The sequence below is a fragment of the Anser cygnoides genome, chromosome 19 (genome assembly GCF_040182565.1).
Source record: "Anser cygnoides isolate HZ-2024a breed goose chromosome 19, Taihu_goose_T2T_genome, whole genome shotgun sequence".
Lineage (NCBI taxonomy): Eukaryota > Metazoa > Chordata > Aves > Anseriformes > Anatidae > Anser > Anser cygnoides.
In genome coordinates, this window is record NC_089891.1 from 3,537,644 (window position 1) to 3,553,295 (window position 15,652).

General features: G+C 38.7%; 1 protein-coding gene and 1 non-coding gene across 13 annotated transcripts in view; both read left to right on the forward strand.

Moving 5' to 3' along the window:
- Positions 1–15,652, forward strand: part of B3GNTL1 (UDP-GlcNAc:betaGal beta-1,3-N-acetylglucosaminyltransferase like 1) — a 127,292-nt gene that overhangs the window by 49,597 nt on the left and 62,043 nt on the right. The window lies entirely within an intron of this gene.
- TRNAE-CUC (transfer RNA glutamic acid (anticodon CUC)) lies at positions 5,028–5,099 on the forward strand. Its single transcript has one exon. It is a non-coding gene; the product is annotated as a tRNA-Glu (tRNA).

A 15,652-nucleotide genomic window follows, 5' to 3' on the forward strand; every position in this document is an offset into this window, starting at 1 on the left:
CCATAATTGTCTTCTAGAATGTATTTTCATTGTGTCTGTCTGAATTTGAGGTATTTTCTTCAAGGAGTTATGCCACTCGTCCCCTAGTAATCATCTGAGAAAATAAGAATGTTAACAAGATAGTGTTAGAGGTATGTAGCTCTTTGAGAAATAGAGCAATGTAATTTTATCAGAATCTGAGTTTTATGAGTTGTACAGACAAGTCTGAAAATGAAGAATATGTAGTCATTATTGCAGCTTTCCTCTGAAAGGCATGAACTACTTCAATAATGTTAGTGCAGACCTTTGTGGCGGGAGGAGGGTGAGGGAATCATTCTAACAATGCTGAAAAAATGCTTCCACTTCTGCTAAAAGCAAGGATGTTGTGGCCTTAGCCATAATCATGAATAGGCCATGGAATTGCCTTATGTGCTATGATAGGCCAATGTGTATTTCTACTATATAGAATTAAACACTTTTATTTCAGAGCTACCGATTGTCATGAAAGTACAAATGAGGAGAGATCTGGGTTACATACATATGTGTCCAGAGATAGTCTTTGTGTGCAAATCTTATGCCAGGTCAGTAAGGTGTTTTTACATACATATACATATATACAACACGATTTTATATATTTATATATACAAATATAAAACATGATTTTATACATTTTGACTAGAAGCTTACTTTCATTCATTTTATTTCCTTTTTATTCATTCTTGTTCATTCATTTTAATAACAAACATGCATGCTAAATGCAGTATTTTAATGTTTTTGAGTACTCTTGCAGGCCTAGCACACATTAATTTCAAATACATCCTGATAGCTATGCTTGTAGCATTGTGAAAACTTGATTTTTTTTTTTAACTTTAGAAAATTGGTAAATGTCACTTTTAAGCCTTATTTTTGTAATTTATCTCAAGCACTGCTGCTTGCACTTTGCCCTTGTTCTTTCTGCTTTTGCAGGTTTGAAGCTTCTGAATCTGATCTTTTAACTGAACACATGTAAATTTTAATGGAAATTTATATGTATGTGTCTGCTAGAAAAAGATAGAGAGAATGTGCCTGTGAAAGATGAAGGACTGCCTAATAAGCCTACCAAACTGAGATCTGGAAAAAATAGGATTTTCCAAGCAAACCAGAGGTTTATCAACGAGGAAGAAAGCAAGCTAGCTTGAGTACTTTGCACAGCTGTTTCAGCTGAGATATTTTATCCATGTGATACTATATAATAATTTGATGCCAGAAGTAATACATAAATGTAGTTTTTATTTTGAATTTGTGGCATACGTAAAATTGGTTTCGTATGGTCAAAAGCTTCTGCTTTTCAAAACAAAATAACCAATAGTTTGGCTCATCTTGCATTTGCAAAATACTGCAGCAAAGTTTCCTGAGTCGCCCAGTAAACATGAGACTTCTCTGATCGTAAATCAGAAGTACCAACACTTCGCTGCCTTTCCAGTAGCATGTAATTTTTTTAATTACTAACAGTGTCCATCATAAAAACCTTTGAATTGAAAGGTTCACAAATTGATTAGTGGTGCTAAGTGAAAATGTATTTTCTTAGGCATTGCTAAGCAGAAACAGCTTTTGTTTTACCATGCCTGTAGATCTCTAGTTCTTGATTTCCACTGTCAGAAACATATGAGGAACACTCAAAACCACGTAGGATCCTCGTGCTGCAATGGACTGGATGCGAGTGCGCCAGTTCATGTGTTTGGAAATATCGAATGACAAAAAGAGAATGCATTTACTAGGTAGAAGCACACCAGATGCCAAACAGCTGTGAATCATCTGTGTTCTGCTGTGGAAGAAGTGAGAACCTTTAAGCCTGAACTGAAAAAAGATTTTGTTTGTTTGCCTTAGCATGAAACTGATTTTTGTAACCCTTTCCCTCCGCTCCTAATTGCATTTAGCTTTATCCTTAGGTTAGTAAATAATTCTTTCTGCTGTCAGTCCCTCATTAAGCCCTTCAGCTGAGGTCTCTTTACAAGTCAGTAAAAACAAACTGTCAGTTTTATTGTAGGATCCTGTTTTGTCCTTGTTAGTGTCACCTGACGTTAAGTAGCTGACCTTCACACCTACAAATACAAACAACTTAAGTAATGTGCATTGCTTTAGCAGGCACTGTGCCGCTGGTGCTCTTAGACCTGTGATGCCCAGGGATCTCCTGCCATTAGTCAGTGCCCTTCATTTTCTTGATATCGAGGCCTCTGCTGCTGCCTCTTTCTCTATGATTTGCGGTCAGTTTTGTCTGTGTTTTTTCCTCCTCTAGCGGAAGATTTCTTTGTATCCACTGGGTTTGGCCAGTTCACACCTGCGTCAACCATCCTCCCTGCCAGAATGCTGTGTTCCATCAATAAAGGCATAATTTGGAATAGAATTAGACAATAAAATGTCTCCTTTTCCTCAGCTTTCAATTGTTTTCAATCAGAACAGAAGAGTTTTAAACCTACATACTTGTACCTTTCTCAGCAGACATGAATGGCTTTCCCTCTCCCTGACAGCTTTTTTATGCAGTTGCAAGGTCCAGCAATCTTTTTGCCCAACGCAGCGTGTTGTTTCAAATCTAATTCACAAGTGCTCTCCATAGACACACAGAGCATTCACAGATGCTTTCTGTGAATCCCTCAGAGCATATCACAATTTAATAGAATGGTTTGCTATGTCCACTGGACAGCAAGACTACTAGATGCCAGGAAAGGGCTAAGAAATGCTGTGCATGAGTTCTTTTCAGAGCATCAGTGGAAAGGAAAGGGTTGGGAAGCTTGCTGGGGACTGTAATTTTGAACCTTGTCTTGAGAGCTATGGGAGGAAAGAATCTGAAGTGAGAGAAGGGAGATCAAGAAAAGTAATTTGTATGAAAGACAGATGAGAAGGCAACATTAACAATACTGGTTTGTCTGCCTTCGAAACTGAATTGCCAAAAATTGCACGTGATGATCTCAATTCATTGATCAAAAATGCGCACTATTATTGGAACAAAATAACAAACCGTGTGACTATTTCTATATTTTCTGTTACCTTCCTGCTCTTGCTTAACAAGGCTGACACTGAAACTGCTGTTGTGTCCTTTGTGAACTGAAGCATGAAGATTCAGTGAGTGTGTTTGGGCATGAGCCTCTTACATGTTTGGATCAAAGGGACAGATATATGAAAGACACACTGACTTACTGTCACTAGAGCAGTTTGTGGATGAAGGCGGCTTAGAATTCAGTATATGCAACACTGTTATTAACTTCTTATTGACTTTGCACAGAGGATTTTTTTTCTGAATCTGAACCAAAGCTTTGTGAGTTGTGATGGCATTTTAAATGAATGCAAACATATAAAGATAAATATTCATGGTTTTGCCTACTTCCTAGGCTTTTCTTCCTCGAAGTTACAAATTAGCGTTGTCTTTGTCCTCGTTGCAGGATCAGTGTGACTGACATCGTGAAAGAATTAGGTTTTTTGTTTGTGTTTTAAAACATGCACTTCAGTATGCGGTATAATTACACAAGACACGATTATTATGCTGCTTAATTTCTTGAACTAGAAGCCAATAGTTTTAGCTTTTATTTGACGTGTTCTTTGCTGACAAGGCAGTGTTAGCAGTTCAGTTGTATTTCATATGTTAGACGTTTTAGGAAATGCTGTCTTACTGCTTGCTAATTTAGTCTTAATTTAAACAAGCTGGAGCATCTTTAAGGTAAACATTTGAAAAGAAACATGCTTTCTTGCATCTTTCAGATCCAGTATAGGACTGGCTGTAACGCAGATCTTTTTGTCTATCAAAATCAGAGAAAATGCGTAATGCTACGCAGATGTAACAGTTCTGTCAGTTAGTTGAGAGACTTTCAGAGAAGACATTCCACAGTTTAAGGTGGTCATGATATGACAGCAGGTTTCCCTGGTGGTATGCTATAAAATAATCAAAGCGTTACTTTTTGACTTGTTTAATATGGTGAGGTCCTAAAAACCTACCAAAAAGTACAGTATTGTCTAAGCAGACAGAGAAAAACAGAGTCCTTGAGGTTGTGTTGCAAGTAAGTGCATGCTGTATAAATAATAAGTTAGTAAGAGTTCAACAAATTCAACATATAGCAGAGAATAGAAAAAATAAAATGTTACTTTTGCTAGGAAGGCCAGGTAATGCCGTCAGCTGCTACTGTTAGAATTCCTTGTACTTGTATCTGTCTGCCTGTGGCAAAAACACAGGGTGCTATGTTTTGGAGAAAAAGACATGTTCTGCTACAGTCAGTTGGATGCCACACTTACCAGAGCTGTTAGAAGGTTTCTCATTGAGAAATGTACTTAAGCCAATGTTTTTTTTCTCTTGGGGTAGTGTTCTGCTTTCATTTAAGTCAATGTCTATATTTCCACAGACTCAGGGGCACCTTGATTTTACTTCTAGCCTTCTCATCACAGACGTCATCACATGCTTTGAGAGGTTACAATTATTTCTGTTTAAGAAGAAACAGTTTTTTTTAAAAACAATGATTTGTAGAGAGTCAAGATGCATTCTGTTGATTGCTTGTGGTCTTTAGAGATCCATACACAGTTCAGGGTATTTCTGGGTCAGTGGTTTTTCTGTTTTGGTGATGGAGGTGTATAGACATATGCTCCAGTGCTTCCACATTGTGTTTCCTTCTGTTTCCTTATAAGCCTTTGAGAGAGAAGCTGAGCGATGTTTGGATAGAAGGCTGAAACTTTTATGTGACATTGACATAGTTAGTGCACTATAATAATGCCTGTTAATAGACAACTCCCTGAAAAGGAAATGAAAACGATGTTTATAAAGCAGCACAATGTGTATTTCCAGAAGAATTGGGTGTGAGAGTGAGAGGCAGAGTGCAAGGGGATGAGGCAACCACAAGCAAATGCTTTTCTCCCTTTTTATAACTGGGCTTTTTTGTCAACTCTATTATCTGTAAGCAATAATGGCAAAATAAGAACACTTGTATTTTTCTGCCTCTTCACGGGGGTGGGTTATGGGTGAGTTGCAGCTTGCACTGTGCGTGTCGTATGTGGCTCTCCAAGTTTGGTGTAAAATCCTTAAGTAGGGGTCCCTGGTGGTCTAGTGGTCAGGATTCGGCGCTCTCACCGCCGCGGCCCGGGTTCGATTCCCGGTCAGGGAAGTACTCCTTTTGAAGGAATTGAGTGCACCCTCAGTAAGTTTGCAGATGACACCAAGTTGGGGGGAAATGTCAATCTGCCGGAGGGTAGGAAGGCCCTGGGCAGGATGGGTCGATGGGCAGAGGCCAGTGGGATGAGTTTCAACATGGCTAAGTGCCGGGTCCTACACTTTGGCCACAACAACCCCATGCAGCACTACAGGCTTGGGGCAGAGTTACTGGAAAGCTGTGCAGAGGACAAGGATCTGGGGGTGTTAATTGATGCTTGCCTGAACATGACCAGGCAGTGTGCCCAGGTGGCCAAGAAGGCCAACGGCATCTTGGCTTGTATCAGGAATAGTGTAGCTAGCAGGCCCAGGGAGGTGATCATCCCCCTGTACTCTGCTCTGGTGAGGCCACACCTCGAGTACTGTGTTCAGCTTTGGGCCCCTCACTACAAGAAGGACATCGAGGCCCGGGAGTGTGTCCAGAGAAGGGCTTTGAAGCTGGTGAAGGGCCTGAGACACAAGTCCTGTGAGGAGCGGCTGAGGGAACTGGGAGTGTTTAGTGTGGAGAAGAGGAGGCTCAGAGGAGACCTTATTGCTCTCTACAACTACCTGAAAGGAAGGTGTGAGGAGCTGGGGGTCGGCTTCTTCTCACAGGTAAATGGTGATAGGACTAGAGGGAACAGCCTCAAGTTGCACCAGGGGAGGTTTAGGTTAGAAATTAGGAGACATGTCCTCTCAGAAAGAGTGGTCAGGCATTGGGACGGGTTGCCCAGAGAGGTAATGGAGTTACCATCCCTGGGGGTGTTCAAGGAAAGGCTGGACATGCTGCTTAGGGACATGGTTTAGCGGGTGACATTGGTAGTAGGGTGATGGTTGGACCAGATGATCTTGAAGGTCTTTTCCAACCTTAATGATTCTATAATTCTATGATTCCAAGTCGTTTTATTTAAGCAGATTTTTTTTGGTCAGATCAGTTGTCACAGCAGTTTGAGGGGCCTGGAGCATTCTCGCTCTTTCCTGCCTTTTGATTTCATTTTTCTTTAACTTTCTTGTAAAAGGTAAGAGGTTGGAGTAACATGTGATCCAGTTGTTGACAATTTTTTTTTCCAATTCAGATGCCGAATTTTTGATAGCATAGAATTCAAATTAAAGTAAACTTAAGTGCAGAGAAGAGACTTAAAAATGAGAGAAAATACGACTGAAAGACCTGAGCTTAAATATGTGTGTGTGTGTGTAAAAGTCAAAATTTTCAGACATAGTCAAATCAGAAAACAAGAAGAGTGAGGAAACAGACACTATGAACTAATGCTGTTGGTCGCTGGGAGAGATTTTGGTGTAGAAAATTAAGGACCTAGGATGATATAAAGAAAAAGCAGAACTGAAAATGTAACTACGGTAAAAGAAAAACTAAATTTCCAATGAGTTGATAATGTCAGTCAACGTAAAATTTTGGGGGATGTTGTAAGAAGCTTTACTGAGAGAAAGTTAGGCATCATCACAAGAAAGCAATATTTCAGTCATACAAATGTGCCTGAAGGAAACGTTTTGTGCTGTGAAAGGTGGCACAAATAATTTATATTGCTCCTGAATAATTTGATACGGCCATCAAATGAAAAATGATAAATGGCTTTTGGTTTAGAGAAGTAGAAGTATTGGAGAAGGTGTAAAATCACGTGTGTAAAAGCTGTATTTCATTTTTATGGCTTACAGCTTCTAAAAAGTGACAGCATATCACTATTTGATTGTTGCGAGTTGAACCGTTTCCAGAATGGTATGATTTTACACCTCATGCTTAAGGGTGTCTGTCATATAATAGTCTTGTGAAGTGTGATATCAGAAACGGCTAAGTACAGCTTAAAAGAAACCTAAACTCAGACCTCTGCCAGGTATTACTGAATTACAGCAGACAACTTGAAACTGAGACTGTTACCACCACAAAATTTAAGTTGAAAAAAACCAACAACAAAAAGCAGACCACCTGTCACTGGCTGATGTTACAAACTGCAAAAGTTGATATTGGGAATAGTTACAAAAAATACAAAAAGGAAAAAAAGGGGGGGGGGGGGGGGGAAGAAAGAAAAAAAAAAGCAATAAACAAAAAAGCGCATAGGTCATATACTCTATGTTCAGTTAAAATCAAAGTTAAAATCCATGCTGCTACTGTACTGGGTGTATAGATACAGTGGCAAACCGTAGTAAAGGAGATGGCTGTGTTTATGTAATCTCTTTCCACCCCATGAAGAGATTATTAAACAAGAGGAGAGCTAAACAAGACAAAAATTAATCTGCAACATTTTTAAGTGAAGCATAAGGGGGGAAAAAAAAAAAAAGAAAAGATGGTCCATGAGTAGTCTCTAGGTTCAAAAACAGAGCAATCAGAGCTTGGAGGCTCAGCATTATCAGTTGGAGCAAACTGAGCTGAGCAATGTGGAAACTAAAACCCAGGAGATGCTTTGGAAATCTGTAGGAAAAAGGACGCCAAAAAGTCAGGTCTGTGGAAGTTTAAACTCGTACAGGTTGTTGGTATTGCCACTATCTCCAGTGTACCATCACTCCCTCCGTGTGACTGTCACTGAGCTGGCCAAACAAATACCACCTACAGAGGCATGTGGCACAACTGTTCTTTCTGTCCGCTGCTTGCACACACTTTGTCTATATGGCCTAATGTTTGTTTATATTGAAAGGTCATTTTATTGCAAGAGCTAACGCAGAAATCTCATTAATCATTGTTCGGGTTCTATTTAGGAATACAGTATCTATTTGCATGCATTAAGGTTGTTTACAGGAATGAAACCTGTTCTTTGTCCAGGCTGCTACATGTCGCTTTAGTACACAAAAACTGTGTGCTCTTCACCATCTTTCTTGTTTGCATAGGCTGCACCTCATCTTTCTGGTTGTAGATAATCCTCTCACTGCCAAATGCTGTCCTGTCCCTTTCTACAAGACTTTTTTTTTTCCCTCTGAATGTATGAATGAGATGCTGTATGAGCATCTTAGCAATGCCGACTGATGCTACATTACTTTTGACTTATAACTGCTGATACATGTGAAATCTATGCATTCTCTAGCATCAGTATTTTACCCATCAGGAAGCCACAAGCTACACAAAACACAAACAGATCCACCACTTATACTGTTCTTCCTTGAATTTCTTAAAGATTCTCAAGATAGAAGGGTTGCAACAGTAAAAGAAGCATTTTAAAGTGTTGTACCAGCATCCAGCAGATGGGATAAAGGATGAACAATATTGAAAACATTGACAAGAAAGTGAACTTTTTGAAAATAGGAGTATTATGTCCAGCTGGAAGAAGGAGATGCTTATACAGAATAGCTGTGTTGTCATACTTACGTATTTGGCTTCATAGCCTTCCCTTTGTGTGTGTTTTTGTTCCTTTTAAGTCTCTGAATTGATGTTTCCTTGAGTTCCATGAGGCAGAAAGTAAATGGACTTCCCTGTGTTCAGACAAATCTAAGTTTCTTATTACATGAACGAGTAAAATTTAAGATACCCTTTGACTACTTTGAGTAAGGCTTACTTGCATTTTTATCCTTTTTAGAAAATAGCCTGGAATAGGTCATTTTGGCAGGGAAGGGTTTGTATCCTTACCTATATTTGATCACGTTTTTTGTCCGCTGGGACATTTGCTACTCTACAATCTTGTAGATTAAAATACAACCTACATTAATAATTCACTAAAATGTATATATCTTTCATCCATCTGACCGTTATATAGTTAAGCAGGGGATGATGCTCTCAGGAGATGGAGTCATACCCTTTAGCAAAATAAGAGAAGAATAGTGCGTACAATTTAATAGTTATATAAATATTCGCGCATCTTTATATTCTTGTTCTTTGGCTTTCTCATGTCACATCCCTGCATTTCATTGTCAAAGAAATGTTAGCAAACATCAGCTACATTCTATTGTATGGGTGATTTATGTTTCATATCACGGCCAAAGTAAAGAATGAATCGAAGTCAGAACCCAGTGCCATCTAGACTTTGGACGTGGTTCTCAGATTGGAGATCCATGTTGCCAAAAAAAAAATAAGAAAAAAGAAATCTTGCAATAAATTAAAAACCACACTCTATAATTCACTAGCTATTGTGTGATTGTACAGAAGCTGGCTGGACACTTGTAGTGGGAAAAGCCAACAAGAATTTTTCCTTGTGAGATCTTTCCAAATGCTTCTTTCAGCTGCTGCTGTGACAATAAATGAACACAAGACGATAAAAACAAGGATAAAATGATTGGGCCTAAAGCCCTGAATTACAAGACTTATATAATCAGTCTGTTAGAACAGAAGGATCATTTAAAATTCCTTTACTTTTTAATAAAATGCTGTATAAGATATGTATATTCAGTTTGGGAAATAATGAAATGTAATCTCTTAGTGAGAAATGTATGTGATAAATCTTCAGAAAATAGTAAGCTACTGTACATAGGAAGACTACAGTCTGTGCTTTCAGGGCATTTCCCAAGATAAATTTACCTCGTGAATAAGGGCTTTAGTCGTTAACTGTTGAAAGGAATCTAAAATAGAAGACACATAGGGTTTTCCAAGTTGAAAACTACATCAGGGAGTTCATTATTATGCACGTGCCTAAGATCAGCTGCTGTACGGCTTAGTACTTGTGTCAGCATTTTGCATATAGTAATGTTTTTTCCTAATTCTGCCAGCTACATGGACTTAAGACAAATCTGAAGAGGTGGTGGATTCTAGGGGACAGGGAAGTGGTCCTCTCTTCTGACTGTTTCTCGTGAAGTGAATGATTGGTGTTCTTCTACTATCTGAGATGTCATGGCTCGTGGAAAGCAATACTTCATGTTACCTCTAAAGAAGTGGCTGTTACTTTTGTACATTTACTGTACAGAGCAAATGGCATTGTCTTCTCCAGGTCATTTTGTACTTGATCTTTACTGATTGTAATACAGCTGCATTAGACATACATCTGTCTAATGTATGTGCAGCATATACATTTCAGATTGCATTCAGTAAAATCTTGGCTCCTGCATTTCAATGCACTTTGCTGCCATTTTTAAGCGGTGGTTCTTTGGCTGTTTGAGTTTACTTAAGTCCTACCTTCTCTCTCCCCTTTCTTCGTGATCCCGCCCAAGAAAAATCCCACCGAAACAAGAGTTTGACCTCTTAATGAGTCAATTCAGCTCTTTACAAAGAAACAAGAAAGAAAAAAGAAAAAATGAAAACAAAACTTCTGCTTTTTTAATGTATGAGCTACTCCATCAAGGCGTGGAGGAGCACCTGTACTGGCACCATGGTGGGAGAAGGCAGGGGCACGGCCGTGGCCGTTACTCACTGAGGTGGCTGTAAGGGTGGCAGCTGAAGGATCCCTAAGAGCTGCTGAACTTGTCTAAGAACATGTTGTCAACCAAAAAAGACGACTGCCAGTAGTCTTGAGCCATTTCTAGTGCTCGTCAGCTCCTCAGTGAGCAAATTTAGCTTGCACGTCAGGTAGGAAATAAAGAGGAAATAAATCTTTTTTTTCTGGGTTAGCAAGCCGAATTGGCTTGCTGAGGGTTCAGATGAACGGCAGGACTGTAGCAAGGGAAATAAGTAGTGGGGAATGTGTGGCCAGGAGGGAAAGAGCAGCAGATCCTTTGCGTAACTGCAGTGGTGATTAGTTACATCACTGGAGCCGGTCTTGCAGAGCTTTGCATTTAGGGAATGCAGCAGAGCTGATCTCATGACTTCTCATGACTGCCACCAAAACCATCAGCCAAGCTCCTGCCTCTCTCTCTCCCCCTTGCTTCCTTTTCCTCTCATTTGGTGGTATCCATTTTTACCCGTTGAGCAAGCTGAATCAGCTTCTCATCTATCTGAGTGAGTGCCAGAACCCATGTAAGGGAGGAGATGGACATTTAAGGCCAGGAAGAGGTGGCCAGGTGGGCACGGCAAAATGGGGCCACCTTCTGGGGCCACCTTCTGCTTTGGACTGTGGGTCAGTGCAGCCGAACTCATGGTGCAGTGCTTTCAGTCAAACAGGAGCGTGGAAACAATCTGACAGAAGTTGTTTATTTATCCAAATTTGGTAAAATGTTATTTAAAATTCCCCTTTTTCTTGATGACTCATCAAACTGTTTTAACATCTTTTCATTTCCTTAACACGTTGTCTTCCTTTCTAGTGACACCAGTTCAGTCGCTCTCGCCCTTCTAACGTGGTTTTCAGAAGATCTTAACACTTGCCTTAGATGTACATCAAGAAATAAATAAAACATGTTTGCTCTTACAATTCCACTTGATTCCCATAGTTTATATCAAGTATTGTCTATATGCAATACTTTTAAGCAAATGACTAAGAAATTTAAGTATTTGATTTATAGACTTAGTATATGAGCGTATGGATAGTTGTGCTTTTCTTCTAGCATTGTGACTGACGTGGGAGATGATGTGCAGAGGAGTTGAGTGAAGGATAATCTCAACATCTCAAGCATTTTCAGGTGAAGGGTAAGGAGTTATAAAACAAAGTTTAAATCTAGGTGGAATCCTGCTTGGAAAAAAAAAAGATGAAAAGAGAAAACAAAACCTTTATGTTTCAGCTTCCTGTTGAAAAAGACAGTCTGGCAAAGCTGAGACAGGTATCTAGCTGAGGAGGAGCACTGCTGTTGATGGTGACTTTTCTCACAGACTTTATAGAATAAAGTAAAGTACCAGACCAAAAATTTCTGGCAATTGCGTACGTATGTATTTCAGAGGAACATAAGGGAATAGGTCTTGTATAGCCAGCCTTGTATAAACAGTATCTGATCATGTTTTTGTGTCTTTTTAGGTAGCGTAGGTATCTTGTAGGTGATCAAAGCCTGTTACGTTACAAAAATCTTAGCTGAGCCTCTGCTTAGTTAAGAGATTTTTCTGCAATGCCAGCTGTTTTTCTCTAGTTTTGCCTTCATAATCATGTTTCTAAAAAGTCCTACCAGGAAGATGTGAGCATCTGTTTCATAATGCATTAGCAAGAGAAGCAGTGTGTGCAATATATGCACAGAATCACCATCAGGCAAATAGCCACTTGCATGTTAGCAGCAGGATAATTTATGGCTTTTTCACATTGTGTTAGCTAAAGTAGTCGTTTAATAAAGCCTTTTAACAATGGTGTGTGTCGATATCAGCCCTATTTCAGATGTAGCTGGGCAAATTCAGTTGACAGTTGCAATTGCATCTGAGTTTACAATATTCTTGCATTGTAAGTTGAACACTTGGCTTTTGCAAAAGTTTAAAGGAACTACCCAGGCAAATGCTTTCCCTTTTTTCCTCTTTTGGTTTGAGCTGATCCTAGATTGATGGTAGCTGTAACTCAGAAATTTTCCCTTGGGTTTCATTTTTCGTTCTGCTCATCTTTAACAAACATAAAGCATAAAGCATAAAGAAAACACCTCTAAAATGACAGGTGTCTTACTGTATTAGTTTTTAGCAAAGGTACAGTTTGTAGCACTGCTGAGGCAGTGGCAGTATACTTTTTTTTTTTTCAGAACATAAATTTATTTTATTTATTTTAATTTATTCCATGTTACTAAATTTTGCTAGATGTCATCTGTAGTCATTTCATTCACAGATCATCCAAATGCATTCTCTTAACATTGGTTTCAATCTAATCTCTTTAGTTGTTACAAGTTCCTAACCCTCGCGATCATTTTGCATGGCAGATTTAAGCTGCTTTTTCTGAGGGAACCAGTAGTAATGTCTGGAAAATCAAGCAATTACTGTGATTTTTCCCTGAAGAAAATAAGTTGCAGTTCAGCTTTAGTTTTGTTAGGAAGTGTAGAACATTGTATGTTCAACGTGTTATCCGTTAGTCTAGCATCCTTTGATATAAACAGAAGAGCATGCAATTTTAACATGCTTCTTGGGGAGCTTCTAAAGCTGATTTGAGGTAAGTATTTGGAAAAATGAAGAGAAGTATTTTATGCAATATAAACTGAATCTTATCTAAGAAAACACATTATCAGAAAATAGAACTCGGGATCAAACTCTAATGAATGGAAAAAAATCCATGCCTTGCTAGCCTATGGAATTTTAATTTGCTTGTTTAGCAAGCATAACAGGGTTTATAGAAGCATGCATTTAAAAGCACTTTAAAATCACCAGGGCATCTAAGGAATTTGAGACACCTGTAGGCCCTGAATAATACTAATTGATATCTGTGAAGACTTTATGAAATCTGCACAAAAGATAGAATTTTGAGTGGCTTAAACCTTTATTTACAATTCAGTACTGACAAGACTTTGCTGAAGCTTCTCTCCTTGCTCCATTTTCTCCCCTTTAACCTCTGAATTACTGGACTGGATGGAAATGTATCAATTAAACGTTGCTTTAAGCTTCAGAGGCTCTGGCAGGAGTTGGACATAGCCGCTCAAATTTAAGCAGTGGTGTACATCTAACTTTACTAAAGTTCTTCAAAAATCAAAATCGAATTCCATTTCTACTTGTATCCAGGGCAGCAGTGAGCTCTGTGTTAAGATAAAAAATAAAAACTAGCTGCAGCAGATGCAGTTTTGCACCTGCCAGCTCTGGGTATTTTTCAGATCTTGACATGTGCCTATGTACATATATATGCAGCGTATGAGTCTCATAAGAAAGATATGGAATGCCAACGGATTTATAACTAGCACTAGGAAAATAAGTATTCATATGTTCTCATTTGGATAGAATGGTATGAAAGTTAGAAAGAACATAACAGGAAACTATGCAGTATATGCGGTGATGTGATGATATTAAAGCCCTGAATCCAAATACTGATGAGAGAGAAATTTCAATTAGCAATTTCTATTATAGAAGCTTTAAACATTGACACTCTGTATGTCATCTTGAGCACTGGTTAGTGGTAATTAGCCTTTTTCTTTTTTTTTTTTTTTTTAGTATATTAATGGTATTTTTGGTAGTATGTGAAATAATACACAAAATTCCTTTTGTGTATATGCTGTGTGTTTAGAGCAGAAGACAAAAATGAGTGTGCTCATATATGGTTCTTGTTTACTGTCTTTCAATCAACATTAAATCCTTCTGGTTATTTTGCACAGGCAGCAGAGTACCAAAATTACCAGATATGTTTATTCTGCTAGAGCAACTTCAGGTTGTTCCTGTAAATTTATTTTCTCCTTGATTTTACTTATGCCGGTGGTTGTTGCTGCTGTGGTTGTAGCCGTGTAGAGTGTTTCATACCCATAAGAAGTAGGATACCTCCTGGTTTGTTGTCTGTAAATGATGCAGTTGTTAATGTGATGTTGCTTTTGACTGCTGCAATGGGTGGCTATATTGGCTTTTACTGGGCTCTATAGGGAAGTTCTGAATGGATTTTGAAATCATAATTCATCTTTTAAACACCCTTAGAAATCTTGTTTGACAGCTCATTGTTTGTGTCCTTTAATCTAGGGAATTTATCCTTACATAAGATTTCCAGCAAAGCTCTTTTCTTACTGGGTGCATTCATTTATTTTAACATAATCATAGCTTGCAGTGCCTCGTTCAGTAATCCTGTATTAAAAACATTAATAACTTCCTGAAAATGTTTTATTCTGCTCTATGCATGAAATTTTTAATTTGAACTGACTTCTTCAGTTTCGTTTTTGGTAAGAGAGTGGAGCCAAATCTGATTTTCTTCCAGTAAACTATGAAAGACAAATTGAACAGAGCATTTCCTTGTTCTTCAGGGTTCCCTTCCTGGAGGGAACTACAGAGAAAATTACGGGTGAATGAAGGCAAGACCCAGGGCTCCAGATTCCATGTGAGAAACATAAGGATTCACCGTATGTGAATCCTAGGTCAAAGGACTTCACCTATCAGCACATGTGGTGAACTTCAATAGGTGGTCAAGGGAAAAAATGCCTTTGGTATGTTGGCAGTGCTGGTAGGTTGCTGTTGGATCTGGGATTGATTTAGGCTCTCTCTCAGGCCCCTGATCAGGGAGCCATGTCTCTGCCTACTGATAAAACTGGATGTAACAATGCTAACATTTCTGTGACAAGTTCAAAAGTTTGTTGGATGGAAATGGATCATGTTTTCAGCTGGCAGTGTTTTGCAGAGCTGCCTAGATGAACCCCAACTACCTGCTGGTGAGACACATAACAGACGAGTGCACTGCTTGATCACATTGCGTCTGCTCTATGCTTTTTGTTTGCTTGAGCATGGCTTGAATGAAGACAAAGAGTGGACTTATGCAGGCACCCCATTATTATTTCAAATAGTTTATCCAAATTTTCAGGTGGGTGAAGCTGATTATTTGTTGTTGACAGAAGGACTGTGTTGGGAACTTGTCCTAACAAGCAGTAATTGTGTGATTAGGAGAGTTTAATGAAGAAAAGGAATTCTGATTCATTCATAGTATTTGGTTTGTTGACAGTTAATGTCATTTTCATTGAATGAAATCTGTCAGTGACACTTGTATTTCAAGCTCTGTGGAAGTGCTGGTATTCTGAAGCTCTATTGTGTGCATCTAAGGCCCAAGTTAAAATCTGTAGAAGTCAGAAAGTATTCTTGAAAAAAAGTGGAAAACTAATAATATTAATCTTTGTTTCAACAGTTAGTCAAGGTCTGGTTTACATGATGTGCTCTGTATC